This window comes from Molossus molossus, unplaced genomic scaffold (assembly GCF_014108415.1).
Source record: "Molossus molossus isolate mMolMol1 unplaced genomic scaffold, mMolMol1.p scaffold_m16_p_2, whole genome shotgun sequence".
In the NCBI taxonomy this organism is placed as follows: Eukaryota; Metazoa; Chordata; class Mammalia; order Chiroptera; family Molossidae; genus Molossus; species Molossus molossus.
Window position 1 is genome coordinate 135,348,872 of NW_023425355.1, and position 26,073 is coordinate 135,374,944.

Sequence of the window (26,073 nt, forward strand, 5' to 3'; positions counted from 1 at the left end):
TAAGGTTATATTTAAAGATATTATAGGTGTTGCCTGCTTTCACAGTCTGTATTCATACTGAGAATCAAGATCAAGGGAGCTTTTGTCCTTCTGCTCCACAGGAGATTTCTGTCTTCCCTGAGATCGCCATAGGACGCCTGCATTATCTGTTGACAGGTGTATCGTCCCAGTCAAACTCCCCACCTAGCACTGTCCTAAGAGCAGGTCGCGCCAGCCCAGTAGGGACAACCAATTGCTTGGTGCCAGAAGCTAGAGCCCCTCGGGACTCGCCCCCCCCCCCTTCACTGGGTCAGTGAAAAAAAACATAAGAGTAGTGGTATCTCATGAGAGGCCAGCAAGGCCAGTGGATCCTGTCCTGCCCCCTCACGGGGATGAGATGGAGGGGAGCTGGTGGCTTATGTTAAGAGAGAAAGCAGATTCTTAGAAGAGACAATGTAAAGAATGAGAGTGTTTGGTGGGGAGAGAAGGAGTAAAGATTAAAGTAGCATGGAGTTTAGATAGCATGTCTCACCCTAACCGAGGAGTGGGACAGGCTGGTAACACTAAAAAAGAGTGGAGAAGGATATAAGGGCCTAAAGAACAAGTGAGTGTCAGGGTTGCCCTGGGTTGTGATATTTGGCCGACAATTCCCACAACTGAACCTCAGAGTGTTGAAGAGGTCCCCTGAACTCGGGGAGGGCAGAGTAGGTTGCCCCAGTATCAATTAAAAATGAAATTGGCCTACCTGCTACCATCAGAGTTACGTGAGGTTCGGAGTTCAAGGTGATGGTCATGGAGTTCGTTCCTGGGCACCTCGAGTCTTCAGCCACCAGTTCAATCAGATCAAGGCCTGGAATGCCCTTTCCGCCAGCCCGAGGATGGGGTGAGGACCGACTCTGCGCAGTGTGTCCGCAGTTTGACTTCCAGTGGGGTGTCCACATTGAGGACATGGCTTAGGCGGTGGTCGAGGATGGGGCACTGCCTCACCCAATGACCAATGTGATTGTATTTAAAGCAGGGACCTGGGGATCTGCTCTGCTGATTCTGGTGGGTGCCCTTCTGTTCCCTGAAGAGTGTTTGCTGACCCCTTCTATTAACGGGGCCTGTGATGGCAGATGCAAGCATTTGGAATTCTGCTATTCTTTTGCTGTTTAGGCCCTTCATTGCGAGTATTGAACACCTTAAAGGCTAGATTTAGAAGTTCCCGCCCGGCCAGTGTGGCTCAGTGGTTGAGCATCGACCCATGCACCAAGAGGTCGCCAGTATGATTCCAGGTCAGGGCACATGCCCAGGTTGTGGGCCCCATCCCCAGTGGGGGGCATGCGGGAGGCAGCTAATCGATGTTCCTATCTTTCTCTACCTCTCCCTTCTTCTCTATCTCCAAAATCAATAAAGAAAAAAACAATTTTAAAAAAGAAGTTCCCATTGAGGGGTTTGAGGGCCATCTTCAAGTTTTTGTAACTTTCTCCTAATGTCTGGGTTTGACTGAGAGATAAATCCAGGTTAAAAATGACAGTTCTTCTGGGCTAGTAGGATCTAAGTTAGTATATCTTCTCATTGGTTGTATAAGGCAGGATAGAGAAGTTGCAGGGTTTTCATTAGTTTCCTGGATTATTTCAGACAGTTTTTCATAGTTAATTGCCTTGTATGAGGCTTTGTTAAGTCCCTCAAGGAGACATATCATCATGTGGTCTGTGATTTTCCTACCCGCCCCATTGTCCTGATAATTCCACCTGGGGTCCTGGCTAGGGAGTGCTTCGGCCCCTACTGGGTTAGTGGGGGCCTGTCGCCTCAGATTTTTGGCATGACCCTACGCGTTATCCCAGACTCGATTTTTGTCTTCCAGATTAACGGTGGACTAGAGAATAACATGAGTATCATTCCATGTTAGATCATAGGACTAGGTAAGGTACTCCAATTCCTGAGTATAATTGGTGGGATCCTCAGTAAAGGATTCTAATCTTGTATCTATTTGGGAAAAATCTGAGACAGAGAAGGGGACATGAAGTGTGACATTCCCATCAGCTCCTGCTGCTTCCCTCAGGGGGACATTCTAAAAGGAGGGCCAAGGTAGGGGACCGATGGGGACCAAGATGTTTCTCGATTGTGTGTGTGAGGGAATCATTTGCAGAGGTGGAGGAGTCAGAGCTTGAGTACGAGGATCAGGGTGGGGTTGGGGCCCGCAGAAGGGGCTGGAGGAGGAGGCCCTGCTGGAGGGGCTAATGGAGGAGGTGGTGGGGCAGGATCGGGCTGGGTCAAAGGAGGAAACAGGAGAGTTAGCATCGAAGTCTTCAGAGGGAGGTTTGGGAGGATTAGCGTGGTGTAGGAAGATTTGAGAGGGAGAACAAGAATGGCATAAAGAGGGGTGTGATCTGAGTGCAAAAGGGCCTGGATGTAAGGAACCTCATTTTCCGTGCCTTTGTCAGAAAATGTCTAGGTGGGTGAGCATGTCGATAATGCCGTTCTCAGGCTATTGTGACCCATTGTCTAATTTGTATTGAAGCCACACAGTGTTGCAGTAAAAAATGAGTCACTTGGGACGTAATTCCTGAGTGAGCCTTAGGGTCTGTAGACTTTTTAGGAGACATCCTAGGGGTGTTGCACGGGGGGTGGATGATTGAGCAGTTCTCATGTTGTGGTATGAGATGTCGTGGCCTAGCCATCTGACAGATACACTAGTGGAAGAAGGTGTTCCCCCTTGTCTCCTAGAGTAGTGAGATGTGCGACTCACCTATATCAGGCGTCCCTAGATATATGGTGAGCTGAGGGAACGTGGTTCCCTAGGAGCATGTCCCGAGCAGCGCTGGATTTCGAGATGGACGATCATACAGACGTGTCAGAGAGACCTGGCTGCCTTATGTCCTGGACGGGGGATAACAGGACAGCCCAGAGGATCAGACCATTATTGCAAAACACTCACCAGTGAATTCGTGTCCGGTGTTGATGCTTGATTGGCAGGAAAGGTTGGAGGTTCAATATCGAGCTGAGGATGTGATCAATCCCCGTCCGACAGGAGGCCTGGAGGACTCCAGGAGCCCGTGGTTGCCCGATATGGAGGATCCTCACAGACCTCCCGGGTTTCAGCACCAAATAAAAGGTCTGAGCCTGCAGGAAATCACATCCACAGCACGAGGCCAATGTAGAGCAAAATGGCTTTATTGCATGCGCCTGGGTGCAGGCAGGCTGAGCCAAGCAGGGGTCAGCCTCAAATATCAGTTGGGGGTGTAGGCTATATACTCTTAGCTTCCAGAAGTTCCTGCTGACATTTTCTGTCTGACCCATTGTCCACTTTGCAGTTGGTCTGTTCTGGTATCTCGTCTGGCATCTGCTTGGCTATTCATTGCCTTGTGGATAATCTAGATAATCCTTATCTTAATTCTGAGAGCAAAGACTGAGCAAAAGTCATGCAAGCAACACATTTTTCACTGTTTTAACCTTTTCTTAGCGTTTACCTTTACCGTTTAAAATGTTGCTAACCCATTCATATCTCATCCCTCCCCCCTCCTCTGAGGTTTGTCAGTCTGAACCATAGGCTCTACGTTTTAAAGGGGTGTGATGAGAAAACAGCTATTTTGAGTTGCTCTCTAGGCATTGTATTGTATGACAACCCTGCTCACACTCGAAGTCTGGACATTTACCTAAGGACCTGAGTTTAGGTTTCCCGCCTCAAGTTCCTATTTTGGTTTTCCCCAGGGCACCTTTTAAATAACCACTAAGTGCCTGGCTGGTGTGGCTCAGTGGACTGAGCATCCTCCCATGGACTGAGGTCCTGGATGGATTCCCTGTCAGGGAAAAAGATGGGATTGTGGGCTCCATCTCCAGTAGGGAGCATGCAGAAGGAAGCTGATTGATGTTTCTCTCTCACATCCATGTTTCTATCTCTCTCTCCCTTCCTATCTCTCTAAAAAAAATCAATAAAAATTAAAAATAACCACTTAGAACCGAGGCTGTGAAAATGTAATGACCTCTGCCCTAACCACCTTCTGTCTATCTCCTGATTTCCCAGACCTGGGTCAGAGGACTGCCCTTCCCCAGGCCCATGGAGGAGGGACAGGGGGAGTAGCAGTGGACATTTTCTGGGATCTGTAAGTAGTAAATCTTGTGATTCTACTTCCTTTGTGTGAGTGTATTGCACCTTTAATCAAAATGACCCAGGGTTTTCATTTCCCTAAAGTGGGAGCTTGGATGCAGCCCTGGTGTGGGTGACTTATGCCTCTTCATTCAGCGAATGTTAATCAGTATATTCTTAATTTTCATGCATTAGCTATTGCCCCCCAGCCCCCAACACGGGCATAAGGACAAAATTGGCTGGTCAGAATGGCAAAGGGCTGAAATTGTGACTTGTGAAGAATGATTAAAGGAGTTAGAAAAAAAAGAAACACTAACTTATGGATGGGCGAGGTTATGTTTTAACAATCGACTCAACATCAAGAATTTGAAGTGACCCAGGTCACCTTGCTCATACTATAGGAACCTCACAACTTGGCTGGAGGTCTGTTCTATGTCACTTTCACTCTGGAACCCAGACTGATGGAGCTGCCTCAATCCAGAACTTAGCTTGTCACAAGGTAGAGAGAAAAGAGATCATTTCAATGGCTTCTCAAAGCTTCTACCCATAATGTTAAATGTCAGTTATATCTCAATTAAAAATAATTGTTTCATTTCCTTTTTTTTTTCTTTATTGATATTAGAGAAGAAAGGAAGGGAGAAGGAGAAGGATAGAAACATCAATGAGTGAGAACACTGATTGGCTGCCTCCTGCATGCCCCCCCACTGGGGATCAGGCCCGCTCAGGAATCTAACTAGTGACCTCTTGGTGCATGGGTCGATGCTCAACCACTGAGCCACACCAGCCAGGCGGTTATTTCATTTCTTAAAGAAAAATAAGCTTTGGCAGTCTCTATAATAATGTAAAAAAAAGGTGGAACTGGAGACCAGAGACTCTTCCTTCTCTCTCTAGCTTACCTGCCTGGCCAGTTTATGACCAGCTTCTCTGGGTGAAGCTGGAGGATTTAGTTTACAGATCCTAAACAATGCCTTTCCTGTGCAAATCATTCTAAAAGTACTCAATCAAGCTGAATATTAGGGCAAACCAAGCTGAATATTAAGGTAAACCTTGGTCCTTACCTTGCCTTGGATTTTCTTGGTGGGAGCCAACCCCAGGGGATGATTTAGGATAGAGCACAGGTTGTAAACGTCAATGAATATTTGAGTGTTTTTGATGTGCTGGGCCCCATGCTGGCAGAAGGATTATGGCTAGGAGCTATTTTGATTTTGGAACCATATAAATGTTTTGCATAACCATAAAACAAAATGGAATAAAAATGGAGATGAAATGAAGCAAATGAATTTAACCATATACCAAGTTATTGAAATAACCCCACAGAAAAATGACCCTGGGTTATTAAACAAGACAGCAATAAAGCCAGAACAAAACAACTGCCAAAAAAAAAAAAATATTACTTTGTTTTCGGTTATCAGTGTTATTGTTACTCGAGACTTCGGATAAAGTGAATATGTAATTATGTTAATGTCATTAGGAACCAACATTTTCAGCATCATGAAAGAAAAGAGACACAAATATAAAATCAAAGGAAGTAAAAGCCCAGTGGTCCTGAATTTGAATTGGAAATAGCAGTATAAAACCATGACTATTTTCCCCTTAAAAAATATACATTCTAATTCTCATCACTGGAAAGACCTAAAAGCAAAGAGTCACCCGATTGTAACTATTCCGAAAACTGGTAAAGGGAAGAGTCGAGAATTTATCTTTCCTCTCCTGTATGAACTGAATTTCAAGGTAAACAAATAGTTGATGAGGGAAAGTTCTTTTTTTTTTATTTATTTTTTTTATCCTCACCCGAGGATATTTTTCCATTTTTTGTTCAGATAGAGTGGGAGGGAGAGAGAGGAAGGGAGAGAGAGACAGAAACATCGATGTGAAGGGACACATCGAGTGGCTGCCACCCGCACGACCAACCAGGGCCGGGGACAAACTGCAACCGAAGTACGTGCCCTTAGCGGGAACCGAACCCGGGTCTCTCCGGACCGCAGGCCGACGCTCTAACCGCTGAGCCAAACCGGCCAGGGCGATGAGGGAAAGTTCTTTACAGAACACTTTCTGCTAATAAAAAGGAATCCGAGAATTTTAATAACCCTGTCTTGCAACCGCCAAGGAGATAACGGATCAAATTGAGAAAAAAATCAAATTGAGAAAAAAATTGATCAACCGGCAACCCCTCCCTCTCGCACCAACTCACCACCTTCAGAATGTCCTTACCTCCAAATCACAGGGGACCCCTTCAAGTCTGTGGGCTTCCTGCCAGCTTAAGGAAAATCAAGAATAGGGAAAACATTACAGGAGAGAGGACCTATGTCTAGAATAAACAAATGGAATGATTTTTAAAAACAGAGGATGCAGGCCCGGCTGGCGTGGCTCAGTGGTTGAGCGTCGACCCATGCACCAAGGGGTCACGAGTTCGATTCCCAGTCAGGGTACATGTCCAGGTTACAGGCCAATCTCCAGTGAGGGGCATGCAGGAGGCGGCCAATGGATATTTTCTCTCATCGATGTTGCTATCTCTCTCCCTCTCCCTTCCTCTCTCTCTAAAATCAATAAAGAAAAATATTTTTTTAGAAAAATAGAGGATGCAGGAACTCTACTATATTAAGAGACTTAGCCAAGTGCAACCTGTAGATCCTAGATCTGAAACTGTAAAAAAAAAAAAAAAAAAAAAAAAAAGATTTTAACATTAGCACTGCATTGTGTAAATATGGAAGATAAGATGCACCCACTCATGACAGGATCCCAAGGGAAGTTCATTGCAAAAGGTGCCATAGTGTTTTAATGGAAACATGGGTCTCTTGAATCCATGGTAAGGTGAGAATAATGGTGGGTATGAGCATCTCTTTCTATTAGCCAGTGTGGGAAAATGGATTCCAAAATCTTCCCTCTTGAAATATGGGTGTGCTCAAGCCATAAGAATGTATGCATGAAATGCTGGGGTGACTAGATCTGTATTTCAGGCTTAGTGATGCCTTTGATCTATTCTGCATGTCTCTACAAGAGCAAGGGCAAAGCTTTCCTGCCACCTGTGGGTTGTATCACCCTGGGCTGGCTTTCATCAGACCACTGATTGCATCACATCACACATCCTTCTAAGTCTGGCCTTGTTCTCCCATCATGCAGACCATGGCCAAGTGTCAAGTTGCTGTCAGTCATTTTCTGTGTCTGATCCACAAACAGAAGCAGCCTTTGGAAACCTAAGAACACACTTTGGGAGAGGCGCAGGTTAGCACCTGGACTCTGGAACCAGTCCACTGGGTCTCAAATCCTGGTTCAACCACTTATTAGCTGTGTAACCTTAGGCAAGTTGCCTAACCTCTCTGTGCCTGGTGTTCCTCATTTTTAAAAGGCGCATAATGGCAATATTCATGTCATAGGGCTGTTATGAAGCTTATATGGATTAATATTTGCCAAGCACTTAGAATAGTGCCTGACCCATATGAGCACTATACTAGAATTGGGTAAATATGCAAACCTTTTAACCCCTTGGTTCCTTGCTGTCTTCATTAGTAAAGCAACTTTTAGAAATTTCCATCTTCTAGGTGTGCTTTGAGAATAAATCAGCTGGATACTTAACCAAGTTAAGGGGTGACTACTATCTTCATATTCAATAGTTAACTACCGTTGGGGGCCACCGAGTGCTACTAAATAAAGAGACAGAATCTGTATCACTGTAGTACTTAAACAAAGGTTATCAATTAAACAACCAGGCCAAACCAAAGTGGACTGTCCAGTGGCAGATGCGAATGGTGGGGGTGGTGGCGGTGGGTGCACATTGGCCTTTGCACTCCTCACTACAGCTCGCAGCTTCTTTCTGTGTTAAGTTCTCCACTCACAAAAATCCACCGGGCCATGTGGGCATCGGCTCCAGCAGCGATGACTGCGTCACGGAGGCCATCCAGCTGCACCAGCTGGAGAAAAGAAAGGAGGCGAGCGGGGACCTGCCGCAGGAAACCCCGCCCAGGGAGGAGCAGCCTGATCCTCCCGCCCACAGCACGAGCCATGCCACCAAACGTGCCTTGCCTGAAACACACAGGAAAATCCCAGGCAAGTAGAAGCCAGTGGCCTCAAAGGCCATGGACCTCAGCCTGGGTGGCCTTGACCCTTAAGCCACCAAAGGAAACCAAAGCTCTTGCACCCCCAAGAAACACAGCAGCCAAGAGCGAGTTTGTGGGATCAGTCCTCACGCTGGGCAGACACATCTGCAGAGCTGATGTGTGCTGTAGAGATCCCGGACATTTCCAAAATTATCCTGCCAGCCCCTGAAGAGGGTGGTGACAGACTCCTGTCTGCCAGCCCGGTCCCTTGTCCCCAAATGTGCCTTCCCGCTCGGACAGTGACAGCAGCTCCATGGACAGCGATGACAGCCTAGAGCAGGAGACCCGGAAGTGTTTGGCACTGAAAGCAGTCGGGGAGTTTGCTGGCCAGAACGGACACCTGCCTGCAGTCTGCACAGAACCCACTGCCCTCGCCTGGCCCTAACAGGCAGGCTGGTGGCCCCGAGGGCCCTGTCTCTAAAACACTAGACCTGTCACTGAGCTACGAAAGAAGGCAGAGGAGGCCGCAATACTGTGTGGTTGCCCACACCGGAGAAAACAAGAGAGATGGCAAAGGAGGGTGCCCCAGACGCTGACCTTGGCCAGGGGAAAACACAGCCTGGCCAGGGGAAAGCCAGCGAGGCTTCTGGAAGAGAGGGCAAGGCCAGGGGACAGCCTCTCCCCTGCAGGACGGTTGGGCTGGGTGATGAGCACGTGGCCCCAGACTCAAGGGATGGTGTGTCACCAGGGCACGGGAAGGCGATGGAGGTGAGGAATATAGATGACAAGGAGAACTCTGAGGACAAGAGCAGCTCACTGGATGGCGATGAGGACCTGGACACCACCATTAAGGGCTTTTAACAATCCAAGTGGAAGCTCAGGAAGGGGTGCAGGGACCCCAGAGCTGTGTGCAGGAAGAAGGTCAGGTTCAGCACCACCGAGATGCGGGCCTGGGTCACCTGGGTGGCTTCCAGAGAGATGGGAAGGACAGAAGCTCACCCTTGCTGCAAAGCTGCCTGTCAAAGTCCAAAAGGGACAGCAGGGAGGACCCCCTGAGGAAACTTTTCAGCTCATCTGCAGCGGGACAGAGAGAACGAAGCAGGGCAGGACTGGGTCTGGCCCTCGGACATGCCCCTGGCCCTCCCTTCAGGGCATCTGTTCTCCAGCAAGGTGGAGGCCCACACCTCCACTGCTCAGCCACCAGCCCCAGCGCTCAGTCTGATGACAGCAGTTCCGTGGACAGTGATGACAACATCGAGTTGGAGATCAGGAAATTTTTGGCAGAAAAGTCTAAGAATTCATGAGTGGCTCAGAAATTCAAGGACGGGGTCCCACCACGCTCGGGCCAGGGATTGTGCCCAGGCCAGAGCCACTGTTCCAGAAGGTGGTGGTCCCAGCCCCGGTATGTGCGTGCAGAGCCAGAGGGGCTGGGGGACCCCTCAGCTGGCCATGGGACTGAGGGGTGGCCTAGGAGCACCAGTGGGACTGTGTCTGCCAGAGGGTCACCCGCAGGTAGGAGAAACCCTTATCCTCACAAAGACCAGAGCCCACAAGGGGCAGGGCCTGCTTCATGCTTTCGGTCAGCCATCCAGCTGTGCAGAAGTGAGCACTGGGTGGAGGAGCCCCAGTGAGACCTTGCCCGTGACCGCTGGGAACCAGAGCACACTGACTCAGAGCCCAGAAGCAGACAGCAAGGGAGAGGGGCCCAGGCCAACCTCGCCCTCCCATGTGGGGACTTCACCCACCAAAGTCGGCTACAGAGCACGTGAGCACTAGGCTCGGAAGGCAGGGACATGGCATGGAAAGGGGGCCAGGGGAGCAAGAGGGAGAAGGGGCCCAGCCTCACCACGGACCCCAAGAAGGGCCTGCCCTTTGCAGGCTTCTCCCTGCTGCTCTCCATGCAGTTATTCCACTTTGGTCATAGTGTCTCCTGGGGGGCCAGTCCAGCCGTCCTCTTCAGCCGTGGCCTGAGCCTGCCTCTGCAGGGCCCATCCTTCTTGGACTTCGCAGTGGCCTGTGTTTGGAAGCTCACACTTGCTCATGAAGAATAAGGGTGGGCACTGGCCCAGGAGGAAGGCATTGGCAGCACTCAGCTTACACGACAGCGGGAACTTGGGTTCAGGTGAGGACATTTTAGACCTGAGGGAGAGACGGAGGGTGGATAGAGATGAAGAGGACCAGGAGGCCTGGGTAGTGACCCCACTGAGCTGAGCGGCACCTCTGTGGAGGACAGTGGCCAATGACCGAGGGGCAAAATCCTCAAGTTCTGAGTACGCACCCCGGCACCAACGTGTCTGTGGACAGTGCATGTCTGTGCATGTACCTGTACGTGTATAGTGATACTGTGGGTAGAGGGAGAACAGGGACCACTGTAACTGCCCTGTACATATGTACACTAATGGGAAATGATGCCCTTATTTTACATGTGTGTCCTGGTAAATAGGATTTTTGTATCTTTTTGTAAAATATTTAAAGTACTGTAAATGCACCACAGCTTTTTTATCCACTCATTTATTGATGGACATTTGGGCTGTTTCCAGATCTTAGCTATTGTAAATAGTGCTGCTCGAACATGGGGGTACATATATTCTTTCTGATTGGTGTTTCAGGCTTCTTAGGGTATATTCCTAGAAGTGGGATCACTGGGTCAAATGGCAGTCCCATTTTTAATTTTTTGAGGTAACACCATATTGTTTTCCATAGTGGCTGCACCAGTCTGCATTCCCACCAGCAGTGTACTAGAGTCCCCTTTTCTCCACACCCTCGCCAACACTTGTTGTTTGATGATTTGTTGATGGCGGCCACACTGACAGGTGTGAGGTGATACCTCATTGTTGTTTTAATTTGCATCTCTCTGATGATCAGTGATGTTGAGCATTTCTTCATATGTCTCTTGGCCATTTGTATGTCCTGTTTGGAGAAGTGTCTATTTAGTTCCTCTGCCCATTTTTTAATTGGGTTCTTTGTCTTCCTTTTGTGGAGTTGTATGAGCACTCTATATATTTTGGAAATTAACCCCTTATCTGATATATCGTTGGCAATTATGCTCTTCCATAGAGTGGGTTGCTTTTCCATTTTGGTGGTTGTTTCTTTTGCTGTGCAGAAGCTCCAACACCGTTTATTAAAGAGGCTGTCTTTACTCCATTGTATGCTCTTGCCACCTTTGTGAAATATTAAATGAGCATAATGTCTTTGGTCAATTTCTGGATCCTCTGTTCTGTTTCATTGATCTGTATGCCTGTTCTTGTGCTAATACCAGGCTGTTTTGATTACAATGGTATCCTAATATCCGGTATTGTGATCTTTCCTACTTTGTTCTTCCTTTTTTTTTTTTTTTTTATCCTCACCCGAGGACATTTTGTTGTTGTTGTTCAATAGAATGGGAGGGAGAGAGAGAGAGAGAGAGAGAGGAAGACAGAGAGAGAGAAACATCAACGTGAAAGGGACACATCAAGTGGCTGCCACCCACACGACCAACCAGCGCCGGGGACAAACTGCAACTGAGGTACACGCCCTTAGTGGGAACTGAACCCAGGTCTCTCTGGACCACAGGCCGACGCTCCAACTGCTGAGCCAAACTGGCCAGGGCCTTTGTTCTTCTTTTTCAGGATTGTTCTGGCTATTCGGGGTCTTTTTGGTTCCATATAAACTTTTGGAGTGTTTGTTTCACTTCTGTGAAATAGGTCGTTGGTATTTTAATGGGGATTGCATTGAATCTATATATTGCTTTGGGTAGTATGGACATTTTAATGATGTTATTTCTTCTAATCCATGAACAAGGTATGTGCTTCCACTCTTTAATATCTTCCTCTATTTCTTTTCTCAATGTCCTGTAGTTTTCTGTGAACAGGTTTTTTACTTCTTTGGTAAAGTTTATTCCTAGGTATCTTAATTTTTTTGTTGCAATGGTAAATGGGATTTTTTTTTTTAGTTTCTCTTTCTGTGTGTTCATTATTGGTGTATAAAAATGCCAATGATTTCTGGATGTTGATTTTGTATCCTGCTACTTTGCCGAATTCATTTATCAAATCTAGTAGTTTTTCGATGGAGTCTTTAGGGTTTTCTATGTACAGTATCATGTCATCTGCGAATAATGACAGTTTCACTTCCTCCTTTCCAATTTGGATCCCTTTTATTTTTCCTTCTTGTCTGATTGCTGTGGCTAAGACTTCCAGTACTATGTTAAATAAGAGTGGCGAAAGTGGGCATCCCTGTCTTGTTCCTGTTCTTAAGGGAAATGCTTTTAGTTTCTGCCCATTGAGTATGATGTAGGTTTGTCATAAATGACCTTTATTATGTTGACCTTTCTATTCCTACTTTGCTGAGTGGTGGTGATGTTAGGAACGATTGAGCAAAAAAGAAAAAAAAAAGGAGAAAGAACTCATGGACACCAACAGCAGAGTGGTGATTGTGGAGGGAGGGAGTGGGGGAGGTGGAAGAGGGCATGGGGGGTATAAATGGTGATGAAAAAGATTAAAGAAAATAAAGGAAAATAAGTTCTCACTTAAAAAAATGGATGCCGGCCCTGGCCGGTTTGGCTTAGCAGTTGGAGCCTCGGCCTGTGGACCAGAGAGTCCCGGGTTCGGTTCCCGCTAAGGGCACGTACAAAAAAAAAAAAAAAAAAATGTCTGCTGTATTTTGCCAAATGCTTTTTCAGCATCTATTGATATGATCATATGATTTTTATCTTTCATTTTGTTTATGTGGTGTATCACATTTGTTGATTTATGAATATTGTACTAGTCTTGCATCCCTGTGGTGTCCGTTGTTACTTTACCTCTTTCATTTCTGATTTTATTAATTTGGGTTCTCTCTTTGTTTCTTGGTGAGTCTGGCTAAAGGTTGATCAATCTTGTTTATCTTTTTAAAGAACCAGCTCTTGGTTTCATTAATCTTTTGTATTTTTTTAGTCTCTATGTCATTTATTTCTGCTCTGATTTTTATTATTTCCTTCCTTCTACTAACTCTAGGTTTTTCTTTTTGTTCTCTTTCTAAATCTTTATGTTGTTGGCTTAGATAGTTTATTGGAAATTTTCTTCTTTCTTGAGCTAGGCCTGTATTGCTATGAACTTCCCTCTCAGGACTTCTTTAGCTGTGTCCCATAGATTTTGTATTGTTATGTGTTCATTTTCATTGGTTTCCAGGAGGTTTCTAAATTTTTTTCTTGATCTCATTGGTAACCCATTCATTGTTTAGTAACATGTTATTTAGCCTCCATGTGTTTGAATGTTTTTGAGTGTTTTTACTGTAATTGATTTCTAGTTTCATGCCATTGTGATCTGAGAAGATGCTTGATATGATTTCAATCTTCTTGAATTTGTAGAAACTTACTTTGTGTCCTAACATGTGGTGTATCTTCGAGAATGTACTGTGTTCACTTGAGAAGAATGTATATTCTGCAGCTTTGGGATGAAATATTCTGTAAATATCAATTAAGTCCAACTGATCTAGTTTGTCATTTAAGGACTGTTTCCTTGTTAATTTTTTGTCTAGAAGATCTATCCAGTGGTATCAGCAGGGTGTTAAAGTCACCCACTCTGATTGTATTGCTATTGATCCCTTGAAGTCCTCCAGACATTTTTAAATACATTTTGGTATTCCTGTATTTGGTGCATATATGTTTACCAGGGTTATATCCTCTTGTTGGATTGATCCCTTTAGTATTATGTGATGACCTTGTTTGTCACTTATTATAGCCCTTGTTTTGAAGTCTATCTTATCAGATATGAGTATTGATTTTTACACCAGCTTTTCTTAATTTTCATTTGCCTGGAAAATTGTTTTCCATCCCTTCACTTTCATCTTGTGTGAGTCTTTTGTTGTGAGGTGGGTCTCTTGTAGACAGCATATATATGAGTCATGTTTTCTTATCCAGTCAGCTACCCTATGTCTTGAGTGGAGCATTTAAGCCATTTATATTTAAGGTTATTATTGATAGATAGTTATTAGTTGCTATTTTTATTTTATGCCTCTGTTCCTCCCTCTCTCTCTCTTTCTTCTCCTTCTCCTCCTTCTCTCTCTCTCTTTCTTGCTTCCTTTAAGATTCTTTCTTTGTCTTTAATGTTTGACATTTTAATTATGATATGTCTAGATATGGGTTTTTTTTTTGGGGGGGGGGGTTCATCTTGCTTTGGAATCTCTGTGTTTCCTGGACTTGTGTGAGTTTTTCCTTCACCAAATTAGGGAAGTTTTCTGTCATTATTTCTTCCAACAGGTTCTCTATTCCTCTCTTCGATTCTTCTTCTTCTGGTACCCTTGTTGTGAATGTTGTTATGTTTTGTATTGTCCCAAAGCTCCCTTAAACTCTCCTCCTGCCTTTTAATTTTTTTTCCTATTTGTTGCTGTATTTGGGTGTTTTTTTTCTACCTTGTCTTCTAACTTGCTGATTCGGCCTTCAGCTTCTTCTAATCTACTACTGAGACCTTCTAAGGTATTTTTCATATCAGCTATGTCTTTATTTTAACTTGATTTTTATTCATAGCTTCTACCTCTTTTTTTAGGCTGATGTAGTTCCCACTGAGCTCTTTATAAGTCTCATCAAGTTGCTTGTAGTTCTCACTAAATTGTTTGAGCACCCTTTCAATCATTGCTTGTAATTCTTTATTTGACAAGTTGCTTGCTTCCATTTCATGTAGTTCCTTTTCTGGTGAGTCCTCCTTTTCTTTCATTTGGGTGTTGTTTCTTTGTCTCACCATGTTAGCAGTCTGGTAGCTCTAGGCCTGGTGAGGGATGTTGGAATGTGTAGGCAGGTCGGTGTGTATCAAATAAGGATGCTGTGCCTCCCAGACTGTTTTGGTGCTTGACGCCTCTTGCCTGCTGTGGGTCCTGGAGGATTGACAACTGGCAGCTGGTATTGGTCTGTTGTGATAGGCGCTGCTGCAGTGTGTGGGTTCAGTCAGTGCTCTGCTGGGGTGCTGGGTCCAGCTGGTGCATTGCTGGGGTGCACTGCTGACTGATGAGGCTCAGCTCCTGATCAGTCGATGCTGATGCTGCTGGGGGTGAGTGTCAGCTCCCGGTTGGGCTGCTACTGCTGCTGCCAGGGGGTGCTCTCAGCTCCCAATCCTCTGCTGATTTGGGGGGCTGAGGATGCTCAGCTCCTGGGACTTTGCTGCTGCTGGGGGAGGGGCTCCTCTCCAAATTCGCTGCTGCAGTTGTCAGGGGCGGGTCTAGGCTGCCTGAGCCTTGCTGCTGCTTGGGCTGGGGCACCGCTCCTTATCAGCCTCTGCTGATGCCGCCGGGGATGTGTTTTAGTTCCCAAGCCTCAGCTGCTATTGGGGGTGGCTCTCCACTCCCACCTAGTCACTGCTGCTGGGGGGGGGGTGCTGGGCTCCCATGCTGGCGCTACTGCTGCTGGGTGTGGTGCTGGGCTCCCCGCTGGTTGCTGCTTCTCCAAGCAGGCACCTCGACAGCACCGCTACTGTGTGCTGGTCTGGGTTGACAGAGTGGGGTCCACTGGTCCGATGGTGCAAGGCTCACTGGTGGACTCAGGTCGCTCGGCCCTAGCCACTCCCCGCTGCCTCCTCCCAGCGAAGACCAGGGACCTTCCAAGATGGCAGGGCCTTCCGGCTGCGCAGGGAGAAGCACCCTGACAAGCCACTTACCGCAGTAGCCAGCTGTCCTGTCCACAGCACAGGGACCCTCTGCTCCACATTTCGGCACTGCTTGAGGCTGCTGGTCCTCTCTCACATCCACTCACACACACTCTCTCGCACACTCGCTCACACACTCACCCTCACTCCTGTCCCGACCACCGCCACCTTCTTGATGCCTTTTATTTCTACATCTTTTCTGATCGCTGTGGCTAAGACTTCCAGTAGTATGTTGAATAACAGTGGTACAAGCAGACATCCCTGTTGTGTTCCTGATCTTAAAGAAAATACTTCTAGTTTTTGCCCATTGAGTATAATGTTGGTTGTAGGTTTTTCATATATGACCTTTATTATATTGAAGCATGGTCTCTTTATTCCTACTTTGGTGAGAGCTTTTATCATAAATGGGTGCCGGATTGTGTCAAATGTTTTTTTTTCTGCATCTATGGATATGATCATGTGATTTTTATCTCATGTCGTTTATGTCACGCATCACATTTATTGATTTGCGAATATTGTGCATCAGCAACATAGAGCAAGGGCTTCAGGTGACGGGCTGGTCCAGGCCGCACCCAGTCCAGACCTAGATTCCGGGTGGGGCCAACTTGCATTTCCTAGGAGCTCCCCGAAGATGCTGCTGCAGCTGGTTTGAGGACCAGCTCAAAGTCTGCCTTAAAGGCTTGGGCAGTATTTATCAGTCTCACATTCTGAGACCACGAGACCTTGCTCATGGAAGGTGTCCCTGGGAATCCTGGCGGGAGTACGGAGTCAGCTGTGATTACTCCCCACGGGGAGCAGGGTTGCTCCTGTGACAACACTTCCTCCAAATTAGCTGGCGGCCCTTTCCTCAAAATACTACAATAACTGGGGAAAACATTATCCTCCTCTTGGCAGCTTTGGGACCCCTATTGTCAAAGGATAGTGTCTTTCAGCAGCCTAAGTTGGCGTCCTTTCAGAAAAAAGAACGAGTCTCGGTGGCCAGAGCACGTATGTATGTGTCATTCCTCTTGGACTCCTTCCTGGCAATCATTTTGAAAATAAAAATCCTGCCCTGGCTGCTTTGGCTCAGTGGTTAGAGCATTGGCCCGCGGTCCAGAGAGACCTGGGTTCGGTTCCTGCTGGAGTTGCAGTCTGTCCCCGGTCCCAGTTGGGGTCGTATGGGTGGCAGCCAGTCGGTGTATCTCTCTCACATCGATGTTTCTCTCTCTCTTCCTCCCTCTTTCCCTCCCGCTCTCTCTGAAGATGAATGCAAAACTGTCCTCGGGTAAGGAAAAAAGAAAAGAAAAGAAAAATTCTCATGAGCTTTCTCAAAACTGAGTAAATCCGTGTGAGAGAAAAAAGGGAAATGCAGGAAGAAAGAAAGGTCATTATGAAAGGAGAGAGAGAGAGAGAGAGAGAGAAGGGGGGAACTTGGTTGGGAGGACTGGCTGGAAGGGGAGAAAGTGCTGATTCTTCTGGAGAGAAGAAGAATATTGAAAGAGGGAGAAGTAAAAGGAATTGGAAAAAAACACAAAAGGGGAAACAAGATTTTTGTTCCCCAAGAGGATGTTATTTGCCTCATTGGCTGTGCTTCTCAGCCTTAAGGGACACACAGCTCACCTGGGATCTCATTAACGCAAAGAAATTCTGTCCGGTGCCCCAGCCTCCTAGCCGGCCCTGGTTGTGCCACCTCCTGGTTATTCACACCCTTGCCTATTGCTCTCACACGCTGTACCAGGGCGGGTCTGTGTAACCAACAGAAGATGGCAGAGGCAATGATCTGTCACTGCTGAGACCAGGTTGTGATGGCATTGTGGCTCTCTGTCTCTCCGATCACCACTTCTGGGAGAAGGCTGCTGTGTCCGAGCAGCCCTTCAGAGTGGCCCGCGTGTGCCCACAGCCACCAGCAGGGGCTGGAAATGGCTCCTGCAGTCTCAGGCAGACTTTCAGATGACTGCAACCTGGCCCACACCTGCACTGACATCTCCCAAGAGACCCCGTGTCCAAAACACCCAGGTCAGCTGCTTCTGGATTCCTGACCCACAGAAGCTGTGGGATAATAAAGGTTTTGTTGTTTCATCCTGAAAGAAGACATAAGTGGTGCAGTGACAAAGGTCTTGGAGACAGGGCCCCCCATTGTAAATGGCTTAGATACATTTGCAAAAATTGGTATCAAAAGCAACCGGTAGATTCTATCAAAAGGTACTCTGAGTTCTTTGGAGATTCAGGAGACAAAGATTTCCATTCTCTACAGCTGTTCAAAAAGGAAACAATTGTACAATTACACAGGGAAAAAAAAAACCCAGTTATGTGTGATACTAAAATCTAAGCAGTACTGTTGTAATTAGCTAGTTATTAATACAGTCAAACCTTGGTTCTTGAATGTCTCCCATCTCAAACAATTTGGTTCTCCACCAAGTTGTTCACGGAAAAATGTCTCAATTGTGGAACAAAACTTAGGTTCTGAGCTGACAACCCTTTCTTGCTGATACCTGTATGATCAGTCACATGTCTCTCAGGCAACAAAAAAGGGAGAGAATTCATGGGTATGAGTCACCTTACCGCTAAACCTCGAATTGTTAACATCTCAGAAAACTGTGTTGGGAATATTCTCTAATGGGAAAAAATGATTCAGTTTTCCGAAAAATTGCTTCTCAAATGAATTAAGTTCGAGAACCAAGGTTTCACTGTAATAGAAAAGGAGCCAAAGGGAGGCCGGACATTCTAAGCATGGCCATTTCAGGCAGCTCCACTAGGAAGCTGCAGTTTCACACTCGCCAGGGAACCACTGGTCCATTCCCTTCGCATCACTGGGAGGAGGGGTCCAACAAAGGTGAGATGGATGCACCTGCAGTAAAGTTGGGTGATGTAGGGAAGGTGTCTGTCTGTCAAACGTGGAAACAGAGATCATTGGCTAGAGGAGGTGGAGCCAATGTAAGCCTGTGAAAATTTGGGAATACAGTAGTCCCCTAGCCAAAGGAATTCCATCTCTTGGCTTTCTCTTGTTCCTCTGGCTTTGCTCCTACCCATGTTCCCTCCATAGCCATGTGGCTCTGCAGACCCCATACAAAACAGCCTGGTGGACTGCAGCTGGGAACACAAACTAAGGTAGCTTGATGCTGGATTGGACTATGCATACATGGAACAGAAACTCTTTTTCAAAGAGAGAGGGAGGAAGAGAGAGAGAGAGAGAGAGAGAGAAACATCGATGCAAAAGAAACACATTGAGTGGCTGCCACCCACACGACCCCAAACGGGGCCGGGGACTGAGGTATGTGCCCTTAGTGGGAACCGAACCCGGGTCTCTCTGGTCTGGGAGTCGACGCTCTAACCGCTGAGCCAAACTTGCCAAGGCTGGGCAAGTTTTAATCCTAGCTCTGTTGAAGACACAGCTAGACTTCTTCCTTGGTGGGATAAAGGGAAATAGGACCTTTGAAACTCAGGGGCTTAATTCCACAGAAATAAAACTTTCTACAGTATCTCATCCTGCCATGGAAGTCTCGAAAATTACTTTTCCTGTGACATCTCAAGAAGCCTCTTTCCACCTGGAACAGGTGGGACCAGGGAGTTCCCCACGGATAACATAAGGTACTTCAGTGGTTCTCAAAGTGCAGTCCCAGACAAGCAGCATCAATTGAAACCAAGAAGCATTAGAGACACAAATTCCCAGATTCTACGCCATAAAAGAAATCCAGATAACACATCCATTTCTTACGTTAGGTTTCCATCTGGTGGAATGTCCATGTAGCTACAGGTCTTTTTCCTATTTCTTGTATTAGATTGCCATCTTGTGGAACTTTGATGTAACTGCAGAATATATTATTTATTTACAGTAGAACCTCAGTTCTTGAACTTAATTCGCTCTGAAGGCTGTTCGAGAAGTGATTTATTAAAAAAAATTAATCATTTTTTCCCATTAGAAATAATGTAAATTGAATTAATTAATTCCAGACCTCCCAAATGATTCCTCTTTTTTTTTATCCTCACCCGAGGACATTTTTCCATTTTTTTTGTTCAGATAGAGGGGGAGGGGGAGGGGGGGAGAGAGAGAGAGAGAGAGAGAGAGAGAGAGAGAGAGATTGACTTGAAAGGGACACATTGAGTGGTTGCTACCCACCCGCATGACCCAACCAGGGCCAGGGACAAAATGCAATCAAGGTACGTGCCCCCAGCAGGAACTGAACCCAGGTCTCTCTGGACCGCAGGCCGACGCTCTAACCGCTGAGCCAAACCGGCCAGGGCTGATTTCCCTTTTAAACCACTTATACATGGTACATGTTTAATGTACTACTTAATCTATAAACAAACAGTTCTTTTCTTTTAAAAAAAATTTAATTGATTTGAGAGAGAGAGGAAGGGAGGGGGAGAGAGAGACAGAGACATTGATGAGAGAGAAACATGGATCAGCTGTGTCCTGCACGCCCCCTACTGGGGATCTAGTGTGCAACCTGGAAATGAACCTGCAGCCTCTTAGTGCATTGGTCGACACTTAACCACTGAGCCACAATGGCGGGGCACACTTCTTTTCTGAAATTTATTGAACAAACACTCCCTACTAGCCCTAAAGGAATTGCTTTCAGCACTCATTCCAGGGGTGTCTTTCAGGAGGTCAGTACGCAGCATCTTCATTTTTTCACATATCACTGCCTCCAAAATGCTGTCACTGGCCAACTGCTTTTTTTTTTTTTTTAATCTTCGTCCAAGGACATTTTGTTCAGATACAGTGGGAGGGAGAGAGAGAGAGAGAAACATCGATGTGAAAGGGACACATTGAGTGGCTGCCACCCGCATGACCCAACCAGGGCCGGGGACAAACTGCAACCGAGGTACGTGCCCTTAGCGGGAACTGAACCCAGGTCTCTCCTGACCGCAGGCTGATGCTCTAACCGCTGAGCAAACCGGCCAGGATCCAAATGCTTTTTGTTTATCCAAATCAACAACAGTTTTTCTACCTTTTCAAATGCTCAGGTCATTGTTTCTTTCACACCATTAGCAACATTAGCACTCTTGATGGCCTCTTTATGTTTCAAATTGTGCTAATTGTCCACTCCACCAGCAACAAAAGCAAAAAAATACACAAAAATGTTCACAGCACAATTTCTTGAGATGTTAACAACTTGAGGTTTAAAGGTAACCTGACTTGCATTCTCTCCTTTGTTTGTAGCCTGAGAGATGCTTTTTGCCATGCTGATGTATCAGCAGGAAAGGGTTGTCAGATTGAGAACTGGAATTTTGTTCAATAACCAAGACATTCTTTTCTGTGAACAACTTGGTTGAGAACCAAATTGTTCGAGATGGGAGACATTCAAGAACTGAGGGGTGACTGTATTTTCTTTCCTTTTTTTTTTTTTTAGATTTATCTTTATATCTTTCTGTCTGAGAGAAGGCTGCTCCTCCAGCCCTCGCCCCAATGCCAAACAACTCATTTCTTCCCCGTATGTCTCTGGTGCCTTTCAAGTAGCCTCCCCAATGCTGGAGCCTGGAGGGAGCGAGTCCCAGTAAGTAAGAGGAGCTGCCTGGGGCTCCAGCAGCCTCAGCCTCCTTCAGCCTCAGTTCTTGCTGGTTTTTACAGCCAAGAAGTTATGGGGATTCTCTTCCTGGCACTGGAACCCTGAGCTGGGTGCCTGGGGTGGGATGGGGACCCCCTCAGTCCTCAGGGAGGACCTTCCCAGCTGAAGTGTCCTCCTGATTTTTTATTATTATTTTTTTTATCCTCACCTGAGGACATTTTTTGTTCAGGTAGAGTGGGAGGGAGAGAGAGGAAGAAAGAGAGAGAGAGAAACATCGATGTGAAAGGGACACATCGAGTGGCTGCCACCCGCACAACTGACCAGGGCCGGGGACAAACTGCAACCAAGGTACATGCCCTTAGCGGGAACTGAACCCGGGTCTCTCGGGACCGCAGGCCAGGGCCAATCTTCTTCTTCTTCTTCTTCTTCTTCTTCTTCTTCTTCCTCTTCCTCTTCCTCTTCCTCTTCCTCTTCCTCTTCCTCTTCCTCTTCCTCTTCCTCTTCCTCTTCCTCTTCCTCTTCTTCTTCTTCTTTCCTCACCCGAGGACGTTTTTCCATTTTTTGTTCAGATAGAGAGGGAGGAAGAGAGAGAGAGAGAGAGAACACATCGAGGTGAAAGGGACACGTCGAGTGGCTGCCACCCGCAGGACCAACCAGGGCTGGGGACAAATTGCAACCAAGGTACATGCCCTTAGTGGGAACCAAACCCGGGCCTCTCCGGACCGCAGGCCGACGCTCTAACCGCTGAGCCAAACCGGCCAGGGCCTCCTGATTTTTATCCTCCACATGTGGGTGTGGGATCAGCCCGTCCGTGCCTCTGTCCCTCCTACCAGTCTCCATGTAGCTTCTTTAATTTCGTAGTTGTAGGACTTCCATTTAGCTTGATTTTAGGTGGTTCTGAATGATTGTTGTTCTGTAGTTTAGTTGTAATTTTTTTTTTTTTTGGTACATGCCCCTAGCGGGAACCAAACCCAGGACTCTCTGGTCTGCAGGCTGATGCTCCAATCGCTGAGCCAAACCGACCAGGGCTAGTTGTAATTTTGATGTGGTTGTGAGAGGAGGTGAGTACCAAGTTTACCTACCAGTGCCATCTTGACCAGAAGTCCACACTGTCTTTGTGTTTTCTTTTTTATGTTACAGTGTTACCCAGTGGATTCATCTTGTAATTGCAGAGGAGATTTTCTTCTATTAATCAGTTTGAGTGCCACCAGGTAGAATTTTCATGTAACTACATAGTTTTGTTTTTCTTATTACTTTGCTTAGAGTGCCACCCAATGGAATTTTCCTGCAATTGCAGATCAGAGAAGTTTCTCCTATGTCTCAGGTTAGAGTGCCACCTGGTGGAATTATGTAATTCCAAATCAGATGTTTTTCTGGTTACAGGTATCTCTGTATGTACACATACACACGGTTGACTCTTTTTAAATTTAATTAATTAATTTTTTTGTTACAGAGGTTTCTCCCCCCCCACTGATTCCCCCCCCTCCCTCCCCGCCCTGTCCCAAGCTTTGTTGTCCATGTCCACTGTTCATGCATACATGCATATAAGTTCTGTGGTTTATCTCTCCCCCACCACCCCCTCTTCTGGGGATTGTCAGTCTGTACCCCACTTCCACGTCTCTGGGACTACCCCATTCCTCAGACTGTTATGTTCATTATATTCCACAAATACACACTGTTGACTCTTGAACAAGTAGGGCGTTAGGAGTGCCAATCCTTACACAGTTGAAAATCTGAGTATAAATTTTGACGCCCCAAAAACTTTACTAATAGCCTACTGTTGATCTGAAATCTTACCAATAATGACTCACTGCAAAACAAATGTTGAATGCTATTTTTACTTTTCACCTTTTTCATAAAAGAGAAAATCTTTGGATTTCTTTCCGTGAGCAAAAATAGGTACTAATGTAGGTTTTTCATAAAATTGAAGAGGCTTAACACAAAGTTTTGAAAAGTGGGAGGATAACTAATAGAAAAAACATAGCTGATTTGGAATTACATGAAAATTCCACTGGGTGGCATTCCAAGCAGAGTAATAAGAAAAACATATCTGTATGCAATTACATGAGAAATCTACCTGGTGGCACTCAAACTATAATCAGGAAAAAAAAAAATTCCTCTACAATTACTAGATAAATCCACTGGGGGGCGATGTAATACTCAACAAATAATTAATTAAATAATTAAAATAAAATGATATGCAATTACATATGATGTCCACACGATGGCAATCTAACACAAGAAATAGAAAAATAATATCTGCAATTACACGACACTTCCACACGATGGCACTCTAACACAAGAAATGGAAAAAATTGACACGGCAGCTACATAAAAACCCCATTAGATGGCACTCTAACACAAGAAATAGAAAAGATTGAGCAATGGGGGAAGGGAATTCTCTTGGCCTTTATCCAAACCAGATATTATTACAAAATACGCGGTGATAAACTTACAGGATTTATTTACTTAGTGCAAATTAAAGTTTAGTACATATATTTTCAGTGTTTTGGACGTATTTTAATTATATTCCTTCATTTTGGTGACTTGTTTGTTCAAGTCCTCTAGGGCAGAAACCAAATATCTAACTTTTCTACCTTTCTAGCCTCTACTACCATTGCTGATATATAATGAGAATTCAATAAATAAATAAATATTTAGTTATTTTTAACTTCATGTTTGTTTACTTAAAACATTTTTTTATTTTTTAAATCCTCACCCAAGGATATGGTTTTTATTGAGTTTTTAGAGAGAGAGAGAGAAAGAGAGAAACATTAATGTGAGAGAGAAACTGATCTATCTGTTCTCTGTAGGCACCCTGACTGGGGTTCAAACCTGAAACCTAGGTATATGGCCTGACTGGGACTCGAACCCAAAAACTTTTTGTGTACCGGACAAAGCTCCAACCAAATGAGCTATCCAGCTGGGGCTAAATCTTTATTAAATAAGTGAAAAAAATTACTAAAACTGTGAAAATAAATGGAGGGAAGGCAACACGAATAGAATATAAATGTGGAGTCTGAGCTCTGTTGTCAGGGCTTCTGTATTCTGCAGTTGGACAAGTAGGCAAAATGTAGAGAAAAATGTGCCTGAGACTAAAACAACAATGATTTTCATCTACATGTCTTCCTAGGTTGAGATTGAGGGGTAGGGGTGGGGGTGGGGTTACAGTGAATTACTGACGATATAAGAAAAGGTCGGGTTCCCTAAGCCCCTCCCCTTCTTCTAAGCCCATCCCCTTCTTCAGGGCGTCTGTGGTCTGGGATGCAAACTGGCGGTCTGGAGATTCTCAGTGTGTTAGGGGACTGATTTGAGGACAGGACTCCCCAGCAGCTGAGGGCCTCTCTTCCTCTCACTAGGGCTGGTGGTCCAGGAGGCTCTTACTCCTTGAAGGCCGTGTGGACCATAAGGTCCATCACTGTTGCTGTAGCCAAATTCTTCGTCATACGGGAAACGAGCTTGACAAAGTGGTCACTGCGGACACCAGCCCCGGCATTGAATGTGGAGTGGGTGTCACTGTTAAAGTCACAGGAGACAGCCTGGTCCTCAGTATAGCCCAGGATGCCCTTGAGGGGCCCCTCTGACACCTGCTTCACTACCTTTCTGATAGCATCGTATTTGGCAGCTTTTTCCAGGTGGCAGGTCAGATCCACGACAGACACATTGGGGGTGGGGACACGGAAGGCCATGCCAGTTAGCTTCCCGCTCAGCTCAGAGATGACCTTGCCCACAGCCTTGGCAGCAGTAGAAGCAGGGATGATGTTCTGGGTGGCCCCTCGGCTATCATGCCACAGCTTCCCACAGGGGCCATCCACGGCCTTCTGGGTGGCAGTGATGGCGTGGACCGTGGTCATGAGTCCCTCCACGATGCCAAAGTTGTCATGGATGACCTTGGCCAGGGGGGGCAAGCAGTTGGTGGTGCAGGAGGCATCGCTGACAATCTTGAGGGAGTTGTCCTATTGTCATGGTTCACGGCCATCACAGACATGGGGGCATCCTCAGATAGGGCAGAGATGATGACCCTCTTGGCTCCACCCTTCAAGTGAGCCCCAGCCTTCTCCATGGCAGTGAAGACTCCACAACATACTCAGCACCAGCAACACCCCATTTGATGTTGGCGGGATCTCGCTCCTGAAAGATGGGGATGGACTTTCCATTGATGACGAGCTTCCCGTTCTCCGCCTTGACTGTGCCTTTGAACTTGACATGAGTAGAATCATACTGGAACACCTAGACCATGTAGTTGAGGTCAGTGAAGGGGCCATTGATGGCGACAATATCCACTTTGCCAGAGTTAAAAGCAGCCCTGGTGACCAGGCGCCCGATACGGCCAAATCCGTTCGCTCCGACCTTCACCACCGTGTCTCGGGGCTGAGGCTGCTGGCACTGCGCAGGGAGACGCGCTGGCTGACAAACAGGAGCGGAGAGCCTACTGGATTTTTTTTTTTTAAGTTAACAAATTAAAAGATAAGAAAAATTGACCAAGTTTATTTAAACGGATGAAATTTAGTGAGATAATTAGGATGGACTGAATTTTCAAAAGCCAATGAAACTATTTCAATCATTTCATTGTTCTGGAACTTGGCTTTCAAATTCAATGTTGGGGTTACTCACCCAGAAGAGTCTGGGAAAGCTGCCTGTGTGGGTCCCCTGAGGATTCCTTCCCAAAGGGAGCTTCCAGCTTTGCCCCAGGCTGGGCTGGACCAGCAGCCAGGGGAGGAGGAGGTAAGGGCCTTCCGATTTGCAGACCAGACACAGGAGGCCCGAGCTTGACTCAGGAAACGTGAGAAGAAGCTTCACTTGCTTCCTTACCCTCCAGCCGACTCTGCCAGGTTTAAACAGACTGCTTCCTCCGTCTGAGCTCCCGAGTCCATGACACCTGCTCACCCGGGAGTCACCCACTGCACACCCTC

General features: G+C 46.2%; 2 pseudogenes; one reads left to right on the top strand and one right to left on the bottom strand.

The window, feature by feature from the left end:
* The first annotated feature begins 7,791 nt into the window (after window positions 1-7,791).
* Window positions 7,792-10,325, top strand: LOC118635548 (annotated as a pseudogene).
* Window positions 10,326-24,540: 14,215 nt separating this feature from the next.
* LOC118636394 lies at window positions 24,541-25,513 on the bottom strand (annotated as a pseudogene).
* Window positions 25,514-26,073: the final 560 nt, after the last annotated feature.